This window comes from Crocodylus porosus, unplaced genomic scaffold, assembly GCF_001723895.1.
Source record: "Crocodylus porosus isolate Cpor-Errol unplaced genomic scaffold, CroPor_comp1, whole genome shotgun sequence".
Taxonomy (NCBI): Eukaryota; Metazoa; Chordata; order Crocodylia; family Crocodylidae; genus Crocodylus; species Crocodylus porosus.
The window spans coordinates 63,228,489-63,238,497 of record NW_017728906.1 but is presented as its reverse complement, the minus strand read 5'-3'; the positions used below and the strand labels follow the sequence as shown (position 1 = coordinate 63,238,497).

Below are 10,009 nucleotides of genomic sequence, written 5' to 3'. Positions count from 1 at the left end.
GGATTTTTCATTATTATGATATATAGGGCCTGTTTCTAATCCCTCGTGCTTGCTCCAGGTTTTCAGAGTTGTAATAGTTACACCAGATTCCAGCCCCTAGCATCTAAAGATAACCATCTAGTAAGCTTATTCTAAGTCCAAACTGTCACATTCGGAAAGCTCTGGTTCAGACAGGCATCCATTTGGGTTGACTTGATCATTCAGACTGCTGCAGGGAAGCTGGCTTAAATTGGAATCAGTCTCCCAGCCCAGCTGTCACAATTTGGACTGGCAAAGTCTCTTGGCTGATCCCAGCCTCTTGCTCAGGTGTTGCGCAGAATAGCTTCCCACAAGATGTTTGGCTTGTACCATGAATAGTGGGCAAACTTGTGAGCTGGCTGACCTACTGGTTTTTGATTGACTGCAGCTGGCTTCTCTGTGCAGTGGCTGAGAGCAGTCTCACTACTAGGTTGTTTTCTGGAAATCTGCCTCTTTAACCTATCCATCTTGCTGACTCTCTTCAGAACTGCTGCACTTTCTCTTTGCTACTGTGATAGAAGCAGCTATATCCTCTCTCCTCTTTGTGCCTCTCACTGATTTCCCTCCATTTCATCTAGTATCTTGTGCCATTTTTATTTACCATCTTATCTGGGTTTGTAAACCAACCCAAAATCTTTTCTCTTTCAATTACAAATCAAGAATCTGATACGTCAATAAACAAATAAAGGCATTGCCTTCTAGTATTTTTTATCCATAAAGAGAGAGTGAATGGTATAAAATTATAGATACTGGAAATAATTTCTTGAGGAATGGAACAGGCATTATCCAGTAATGCAGTATAAAATGATGAAAGCAGATTAGGAACACCATTAAATATAGGAGATTCAAAAAAAAATATCCTACGTGTGACCCAATTTTAAGCAGGGGTATGAGTTAGCACTTTTTTCTGTGGATAACATGTATACAGAGATGACTGTATGGAGGTGTGGGGCCCAGGACAAATCAGTCTGTGTGAGGCCCCTTTAACACCGCGAGAGGTAGGGTTGCAGCTGCTCTGTGGGCCCCCGCAAAGTGCAGGGCCCAGGGTGATCACCCCAATTCACCCCATCCCCAAAGGTTGGCCCTACATGTATAGTTGTAGTTTTTGGTTCAAACTGTTTTTGCCTATGACCTAAGACAAAATACATTTGATCTGAATCATCAACTAATTCTACTTCAGTGTGGCTAAGTAGCCTTCCTAAATTTTCTTTCCAAATCTCTACTATAGGCACCCGATCCTCTTTTTGCAATATTCTCTGGACATTTCTTTGGACCCAGTGAACTTATATCTTGGATGAAAGCACTATACTATTCCAGCATTCATTCCTAAAGGACTGCAATTGAATTGTGGTTTGTAAATTCAGGAGAAAAGACTTCTCTAGCTCTCATTTTAAAAGGAATATGTCATATTAACCCTGTCTCATGAGCCAGATATCACAGGAGAAAACCCAGCTGGTCAAAATGACCTGGTATTCATCCCCACCTACTGGAGAACGCACCCTTTCTCTATTGACATCTGAAGAGCATTTCTGGGGGAAAAAATGCAAATTTCTGGAGGTAATTAACAATCATTGAAAAAAAATAAGGGCTTTTCATCAGAATTAACAATCAGCTCAAATCTGAAGAGTTTCTCTCCTTCTTCATTCTCTCCTGCTTCTTCATCTCTTTCAGAAAGAGACCTGCTGAATTAGTCTCTAATGCAGCCTCAGACATATTCATATCCTGTCAAACTTCCATCTTCCCAAGAAACTGTCCCTTTCAAATGTTAATATAGAGAGTGTGTTACATGTATTAGTTGCTATTTAAGATTCAACAGCTGGCTGCATTGCACTAAGAATAGCTACATAAACTTAAATCAGAGCTGGGGACTGGAAACAATTGCTCTTTTGCAAATGGTGCCTAGTACTTCAAACAGCCTCATCTTAATAGCTTCTTTCAGGTTAACTCTCTTTTTAGACCATCACAATCACTGAAGGAGCAAATGCTGCTGTTTTAGAGATCAATAATAATTTATGATCCCTAAGCCAGTGCTGTACCTGTACCTGTTACTGCCATGTCTGGTGACCAGTGTTAGGCACAGGTCACCACAGACCATACAAAGGACTAAGGACCAGATACTATTCCACCTACTGGAACATGCCTAAGTGCGATGCTATTCCACCCTGCTCAAGTGCCTGACAAAATGGTACCATGCCTACTTTTGTACCATACTATCACATTAGTATTAAGACAAGTCCCGAAAAAGCAGCAAGTTAAGAGGAAAATCCACCTACCTTTTGTGCTCGTTGTTTTGGGGGCCTGAGCAAGGTGGTATGAGATCACACTATAGTTCCTAAATCAACTTAGGTGCCTAACAGGTGAAATTGGGTCTGGTCCTAAGTGTTATAGAGGAGGTTTCCTGCTATCTATCCTAACCCCAACAAGCAGTTGGACAGCATCAGGGCTTACACCTTTAAGAGCACCCCCTGAAATGATGAATAGTGGTCCAGGGTGCTAAAATGGGGAACAGTTGCTCTGCAAATAAATATTAATAGGACTGTGGTTGTTCTTAATAGTGTAACTCACATGAGTCAGTGTCACTTACCTAGGAAAGAGCATCTCAGGACTTTGGTCATGAGACAATGGTGCAGTCTGTTAGGCAGAGAATAGAGAAATCTTCCCATGATGTAATAGCAGAAAGAGTCTTATAGTTTCTACTGTTCTCTATTGGCCTAATCCAAAAACTACTGGAAGATGCCCATTGACCTCCATGAGCTTTGGATCATGCCCTGTAAGCCTGGAGACACTGAGATCCTACAGCCATTCCCACAAGCTGAACTGCTTTTGATACCATTCTGCACCAGCCATCTAAGGCATTGGCAGTAGATGGGATCTTATTGTGACCTCAGTTCAGCCATGCATGCTACAAGAAAGCTAATAATTCCAGCTAAAATGTATTTTTTTAAAGATGCTTAAAGCAAAACTAATACATTATTCACTACTTAGTGGTGAAGCAAGAGTACAGAGATTGTCATTTTGGCCTTGGGCCTTCTTTGAGATGAACAGCATACTGACTTGGTGGGCTTACGGAATTCTAGTGAAACTCACCTTAATAGATTTTTCATTACTGAGATATTTTTAAAAGACTGCCCTGTGATCAAAGGAATGCAAAAGTGTCTGAATGCTGCTGGAGGACTACATCAAGTTCAGCTTGCCTTTTTAGTCACATATTGGCCTGAGATTTTTCTGGTGCTACATCCATTTCCCCAGTGCAATAAATGCATTTCCCACCTCTTTTATAACACGAATTACAAATATGTGATTAAACTCATGGAATGGTTACTGCCAACATTTCTATCTTCTCAGTTGGCTGCTTGAGACTGTGCAACTTACTCCTAAGCATGTCATAAAAAGCACTGATCAGGTTGATTTCCCACACAAAATACAAAACCTATTCATTTGACTTAATTCCTCCTTGCCCCCCCAAGATATTAGGAAGACAAAAAAACTTAAGGTATTCAAGATAGTTGTAACATATAAATGGAAGTTTTTGTAAGTCATTCAAAGTCCATTGTCATCAACACAGTTTAAAAAGCTAAATAAATAAAATGTCTAATGTTTGCTATACTGTAAAACAGTCTTAGACCAGGTAGAGATGAAACTTTTTTTTTGTGGTTCACCCAACATGTTTTGGACTTTTATCAGTTTGGAATTTTTTAACCAGATCTTATTTATAAAGGTATCATGCTAAGCCTCTCCCATATGATAGACAATATCATGTTAGACACAGGAGCAATTTTTTTGCTGTTCTTGGTCAAAATAAGAACTACACAGTTGTTTGAGGACTTGAAACGCCATCAAACAATCAAGCTTAGGGAACTATATTAAAGAAAGTCTGCTAGATTCAAGCACAGCTTGACTGAAGTTCCTTAAGGCAGGTTATACCTGTTTTGAGTCCAGTACTGTGTAATTTTTACCTGTGACAATAAATTGGCTTCAGCTGTATATCTTTTAGACGACTAATCCTCTTAGATGCTACCAATATTAGATGTTACCAATATCCATTCGTGAACTAGCATGGGGTCCATTATGAAGCTCCTTGGAAAACAGCACAATAAAGTGCTCAGAATGAGCTGAAAAAGCAACAAGATGTTGTGCTTTATTTTTATCCAACAAACGTACTTGTTATTAACCTCCCCACATTTAGCCTTTTTTAAAAATACATACTAATCTACCTGGTTTACCTGTGATTTTCATGATAGCCTCGGATAACTGCTGTAATATGGGATGCAGTATGATCCCAAATCCAAAGGAGCATTCCATAAAAAGACATTAAATTTATTTTTAAAAAAAATAATGATTGGGAGAGGTGAGACACAATTATTTCATGTCCCTATTCTTGATAGTGTTTATTATAAATTCTGGTTGTTCCCATATGCAATGTCTACAACTTTACGGGTTTCAGAAACAAAATAGTTTTAAAATATGTAAGAAGAAAACCAGTAAAACACTGCCCATTAATTTCATAGCTAATCTTAAAAAACAAGTTAAAAATGAATCTACTGAAATGATATCACTTGTTGAGAACAAGATATTTTATTTTGACATCATAATTTACAAATCCCATCTTCGTTGTATTTTATGTCACTAAAACCTTGTAAAACAGTAATGATAATTCCAGTGAAAAACTACAGTGATGAAACAAACTCTGAAGATCAAATGGATGATGACCTTGTGAAAGCTCAACTAATAGAAGGATAGCTTTGCATTTCTTTATAATATACAATGCCTTAAATAATTTTTAAAGTGCCTTACTACTCAATTGGTTCATGCTGCTGGCTTCTTGCTGTCTATTCCTTGTTGGATCAAAAACTGAAAATTATTTCTGTCACTACAAATCTTGCATCTGTTCAGAATTGTCATCATATAGACTACAAGCCCTTTTGCACCACTGGAGAATTTAAAACAGATAATATGCATACACTGTGTTCTGAACCCCCCCATAGTTTGTAGCATAACCAGTGGTTATAATTCATGAATTCAATTTAAGTCTTGTCCATCTTAGATTGCTGAATTAATAACAACACCTGACAGAAGTTCTTTTACTATCATATAGTGTTTCTACGAGATCAAGAGTAAGACAGAGATTACTGACCTAACTGAATACTTTAATTCATAGTCCATTTGGAGCATCTGACAAGGGGGGCTGTAGCCTATGAAAGCTCATGTCACTCTGAATGAGTTGGTCTCTAATAAGGTGCCACCTCACCCTGCCATCTGCCTAACTTCAGACCAACACAGCTAACTATGTCTCTGAATACTTTTAGTGCTTTGTAATTGGAAATAATGAGTCAGTCATTATGATTACACTAAAAATAGCACACACAATCTATGTAACATATACATATGAAAAATTACTGTTCCTATTTCACTTTTAAAACAAGGGCAGACTAAAGTCCTGCTTCTCAGTCTAGAAGTGCACACCCACACTAGAAAACATGTAGAGTACTGATGCAGGAACTGGAAGCATTTTGTAGCTTTTCCTTTTGTCACCTAAAGATATACAAATTCATTAAGGCAGCAAAAACAGTACTGGGGCCCAGACCTGTGAAGATTAATGGGTGTGAATCACACCACTGAAGTTATTCGTGCATGGAAGTGTTTGCCGATTTGAGGGCCTTTGTTTGTCCTTTGCACAGCAACCAAAAAAGGTCAGTTCTGACAGAAACGGGAGTCTGTTGTAGCAGTGTCAGTGCTTAAGCTGTTAAGCTGATAGGTACTTTAGGAAATCATATAGATATAGATAGATGAGGTGGATCTGCTGAGGCCCACCTACTGACCCATAGAAATGAATACATAAAAATAAGTCCTCTCTCAGTAACACAGCGAAGTGCTTGAGGCCACACTATCTCTCTCTCCTCAAGGGAGACACAAGATGACATAACACCTACCAACTTGTTTAGTGACATTGACTGTGGCAGGCCTGAGACAGCATCAGTCTAGAGACATGTGAACAGGGCGATCAGCTGTCATTGATGCAGGGATTTTGATTGATTTTAAATTAAGGTCTCTGTCCCCAGGCTACAACTAGATTTGATTATTTCTGGCATATTTTAGAAGTGTGATAGAAATATGTGAGCAACAACATCCTTGGTGACTCCATGGGTCATAAGGGTTTTTACCAGTAGGCTGTGACCCTGCAAACTTCCATGATATGTGGTCCATGTAACATTGCTACTGTCCCACTGACAATATCAAACAGCTTGTGCATTTGAATAGGTTCCTGCATTTTATGCCATCACTACAAACATCCTCATCTATTATTCCAAATATCTGAAAAACAACAGAATCTTTCATAATGATGCAGAATGTGTCCTTAAAATTGGCATGATACTGTGAAACAGTTCTGCAAAAGTATATTAGTTATATATTATAATATACAAATATCTAATTGTCCATAAAATGTATTGTAATTCTAGGGCTTCTTCTCCTTTAAATTAGAGTTGTAATAGTCTCAAAATACTGAAGAATGAAAACTTGCCTATCCAGACGCTGTACAATACATCTAAAAATACAGAAGTGATCATCGGCAGTAAGCCCCCTTATATATGTTCCTTGATCCATAGCCAGGGCATGTGTTCTATATCCATCCCTTGCACAGAATTGTGCTCCAGAAAGAATCTAAGGTTTTTTTGTTTTTAATAATGATTCTATTCCACTATGTCCAGTTGAGAGGGAGGGGGGAGCTTTGGAAATGTGAATCCAGAAAAGTCTGTAAAAAAATACAGTCCTAAGAAAACTAACAATCTTGAAACAACAGCTGGATTTCATCTTCATGGTGTGTTAATTCTGAACTTCAAGGATGCCAGTTTACATACATTTCTGTAGTACTGCTGATCAGCCCTGCAAAGATAGCCCTAAGCTGCCCTCCCTTGTGCCAGATGCCCCAAGTATCTGCTATTCAACTGTCCTACACAACATCCTCCAGTTTATTCCCACAGATCACTTCCATAGAGCCATTCTGCATTTTCTGTATGAAATTCTGCAGATTTCTGAAATTTAAAAAATAGTGCAAAAAAAATTCAGTATCAGGTGAAATGATAGGGGCTCTCACTGACTCCATTATTTATTTGCCTGTTTCAATAATTAAGATCCACCATTTTCAATTTCAATGAATGTGCTCTAACCCTTCTTTTGACTGCATCAGGGCACTGCTCGAGAAAACATGCCACAGAATTTGGGTTTGTTGGTGGCAGGGTCTTGCCCCTGGGGATGAACACATTAGAAAAACTTAAAAGCACCTTATCCATCCCATATTTCTAAATAGGAAATGGATTTGCAGCTGCATCCAGGCAATAGTGGCTTGGAAAACCACAGAACTAGGTGATAAATCATAAGAAGCTACTGTAGTTACTGTCAGGGAGATTTGACCTAGATTTCTAAGGCAAGGAGAGGAAACCACAAATTTGGAGTATTTGAAACAGAACAGAATAAATGACTACAGGATATACTGTTAGGGACACTTCAGCATTGTTTGGGAGATGGACTAGAGGGTTGACCTGGTGAGTTTTCCTCACCAATTCTTGACATGCTATGAGTACACGCATTTCAGGATTTCTTAATTCGTAATCTGTTTGATCCAGGTCCCATCAAATGTTCTAAAGTGTATTAAACCACAAGAGGAAATCTTGAGCAGCTTGTTAATATCAACAGAAATCCAGATGGAATTACATTAATCTTTTGTGAGGCCATATGATGTCATTTGGGAAGCGGATATACTTTAATGCACTGAACTGTCCAACAAGCCAAACCATCCTAAAATCTGAAGTCGGGAAGACTGTGTGCCATCCTCAAAAACACTTCAAAAGGGGGATGGATGCAGTAAAACTTGGGCATGAGCTATGGGAGTTGCAGGGGCCAACAAAGATGCGGAGGAAAAACAGCAGCAGGGGACTAGAAAGAGTATAAAAGGATATGGTTGCATTTTGGACAGGGGAAATGTAAAAAGCAAAGTTTGTTTGGTACTGTGATGCTTGTTAATAAACCATCCTAATAGTTAGAAGAGATACGAGACAAGATGTCAGGGGCAAAACAGAGAGGACACAATGTCTGTGCCAGTGGGTCTCAACTTCAAGGTACCTACAGGATAATGCCAGTTCTTTGCTTTCATTTGGTTTTCAGCTACTGAAAAAGAAGAGAGTGACTGTTTCATTGCAAAGAGCTCAGGAAGACCACAACAGGGCAGACATGTTTCTGACGGTATGGATTCCTATTTGAAATCGCTGGGTTTATCTGGGTTATTAAACATAAAACCTTTTGCAGAATTGCATTTCACAGTAAGGTGCCAGTTTTAAGGTCAGATTCCTATTTGAAATCTCTGGCTTCATCTTGTGCGTGTGCGTACCTCACATTGCACGGCACCCTGCCGTGCCCTTAAAAGGCTCTCGCCCCCCAGCTCTGCCCCATTTGAGAATCCCTTATCTAAACTATTGGCCAAAGGGGAGCACCTGGGGGGCAACAGGCAAGTTTCAGGGTTGCTGTCATGAGGCTGCCAGCATCGGGACTCATTGCCCTGCCCCTGTCATTCCAGGCAAGGAGCTAAGCTGTTCTCAGTGGTGACAGATGACAGAACAAGGAGCAATGGTCTCAAGTTGCACCAAGGGAAGATTAGATCAGACCAGTGTTTCCCAAACAGTGTGCCGCAGCACAAAAGCCTGCTGTCAGAAATGAACAGGTGTGAGGCAGAATTTTGCCATGGCAATGAGCTACAGTAAGTATGAGGATGGGGAATGCTTCAGCAGGTGTGCTGTGGAAAATTTGTATTAATGTAAGCGTGCCTTGGGCTGGAAAAGGTTGGGAAATACTGGGTTAGACATGAGGGGAAGCTCTCTCATGAGAAGGATAATAAAGGGCTGGAGCAGGCTACTCAGAGAGGTGGGGGGACTTCCAGCCTTGGAGGTGTTTAAGCCCCAGCTAGGCAAAGCCTTGTCTGGGTTGATCTAGTTAGGGATGGTCTTGCCTCACCTCCTGAGGTCCCTTCTGACCCTTCTTTTTTTTTTTTTAACATAATTTGAATCTGAGGCCAAATTAGCCAAACCCAATTCCAGATCCAAGAGTCCAGAACCAGAAGTGGCCCTACTCGCACCTGGGGCTTCAGATGTTTCCAAAACCTTTGGCGGGCATCCTACTTGGGCTTCAGATGCTCCCCAGTTTTGCTTGCCCTTAGCCCTAAGGCGCTTGCAGCAAAGTAAGGGAGGAGCCCCCCATTTCCATAAACTGGCCTTAAAGCTGCTGCACCCCGGCTGGCGGGTACATGAACCACCCCAGAAGAGCAATTCTCCTGCGGAGCGCTTCAGGAAACCTGCCTTCTTGGACACAGATACACGGTCTTTCTCCTGCCAGGTTAAGCCGCCACTATCTAGATCGGAGCCTTCAAGAGGCCTCATTTTTTATCACTCGCTTGCCCCACGACACGGGGCAGGCAGCTTGCGGAGGCGGCAGCACCTAGCCCTGCCTGTGCAGTGTCCCCCGGGGTGGGTCGGAGCCTTTCCCTCCCCACCTGCTTCTCCTCCCACACCGCCGCCCTCCACCTGCGCCGTCCTTCGCCCTGGGCCCGCGGACATGCGCCCAGCGGCCGTTGGCAAGGGTGGGCTCGGGAAGGGGCGGGGCGGCGCCACCCCCGGCATGGGCACGCCCGGGAGGCGGGGCTGGCCCTCCCCAGCCCCGCAGGAGCAGGAGGAGGGGCCGGAGCCGCAGACAGCGGCAGAGGAGGCGGAGGCGGAGGGCACGTCCTGACAGCGCGGAGCGGGGCAGCCGCAGCCCGACGGCGGGGCATGGAGCCGCGCTAGGCGCTGCGGGCTGCCCCTGCCACGCGCCCAGAGCCCGGCTGCAAGGTGAAGGCCATTGCCGCGGGCGGCGGGCGGCGGGCGGGGCAGGTTGCAGCCGGGTGACAGCGGCCGAGCCCTGCCGCTGCCGCTGCAGCGCAGGGCCGGGGGAGGGAGGCGGCTGGCTC

General features: G+C 42.4%; 1 protein-coding gene across 1 annotated transcript in view; it reads left to right on the top strand.

Moving 5' to 3' along the window:
• The first annotated feature begins 9,743 nt into the window (after positions 1 to 9,743).
• RAI2 (retinoic acid induced 2) overlaps positions 9,744 to 10,009 on the top strand; it is a 66,956-nt gene continuing 66,690 nt past the window's right edge. The window contains exon 1 of the mRNA XM_019529248.1: positions 9,744 to 9,890. The gene's annotated coding sequence lies outside the window, so the exon portion shown is untranslated. The remainder of the gene's footprint in view (positions 9,891 to 10,009) is intronic.